Source organism: Ovis aries, unplaced genomic scaffold (assembly GCF_016772045.2).
Source record: "Ovis aries strain OAR_USU_Benz2616 breed Rambouillet unplaced genomic scaffold, ARS-UI_Ramb_v3.0 scaffold_133, whole genome shotgun sequence".
NCBI lineage: Eukaryota > Metazoa > Chordata > Mammalia > Artiodactyla > Bovidae > Ovis > Ovis aries.
In genome coordinates this window covers 105,887-107,063 of record NW_024599801.1, presented here as the reverse complement: position 1 = coordinate 107,063, position 1,177 = coordinate 105,887, and the positions used below count along the sequence as shown (strand labels likewise).

Sequence of the window (1,177 nt, the reverse complement as noted above, 5' to 3'; positions counted from 1 at the left end):
CTTGGCAAAACTCTATTAGTCTGCGCCCTGTTTCATTCCACATTTCAAGACCAAATTTGCCTGTTATTCCAGGTGTTTTTTGACTGTAAACAGTGGTTGGTTACAAAATGAAAACTCTTTCTAAAGTGGAAAATGTTGGATTATAGATTTCTAGTTACAACACTGATACAGTATCCTTTATTTGGCACATTTCCTATGTATTCAGCAACAGCGATTCAAGCTGAACTCATTTTTTTCTCTTCTTAGGTAAGATTCCCTGGAACCATGGAGAGAAGCAATTACACAGTGACTGACGTTTCCTGCTAGGCTTCACGACAGACCCCAGGATGCAGCTGTCCTGTCTGTGGAGGCCCTTGGTGTCTATTCTATGACTGTGCTGGAAATGCCAGCCTCACAGTGTTGATCAGTAATGACTCCCGACTGCACACACCCACGTATTTTTTCACTGGGAATCTGTCTTTTCTGGATCTCTGGTACTCCTCTGTCTACACTCCGAAGATCCTAGTGACACGCATCTCTGAAGAGCATCTCCTTTGCAGGCTGCTAGCCTAGTTCTGCTCTGGTGGGCTGGCCTACAGTGAGTGCTTCCTGTTGGCTGCCATGGCTGCTGACCGCTGTACATTCATCTCAAAGCCACCTGTTTATTCTCAGGCCATGTCCATGAAGCTATGTGCATTCTTTTGTAGCTGCCTCATACCTTGGTGGCTTTATTAACTGTTCTATCATCACCAAGAGAACATTTATCATGAACTTCTGTAATGACAATGCCATTGATGACTTTTTGTGTGTGTGTGACTTGCTTCCCCTGGGGAAGTTAGCTTGTGGCAACAAGGATGGCTACCAGGCTCTGATGCATTTCCTTGTGGCTTCTAATGTCATCGCCACTTCTGTGTTCATATTTGCTTCCTACCTCTTCATCATCGCCACCATCTCGAGGATCCCCTCCACCCAGGGCCGCCTCAAGGCCTTCTCTGCCTGCTCCCCCCACCTGATCTCAGTCACCTTGAACCATGGCTCCATTCTCTACATCTACTCCCGTCCACACGCTAACTATTCTTTTGATAGTGGCAAAACCGTTTCTACATTTTACACTCTAGCATTTCCTATGTTGAACCCCATGATCTACAGCTTGAGGAATAAGGATGTGAAAGAGGCCATGAATAAACTCTTCAAATAA

At 45.4% G+C, this 1,177-nt stretch overlaps 1 pseudogene; it reads left to right on the top strand.

Moving 5' to 3' along the window:
- The first annotated feature begins 264 nt into the window (after positions 1–264).
- On the top strand, positions 265–1,177 carry LOC101116089 (olfactory receptor 9G1-like; annotated as a pseudogene).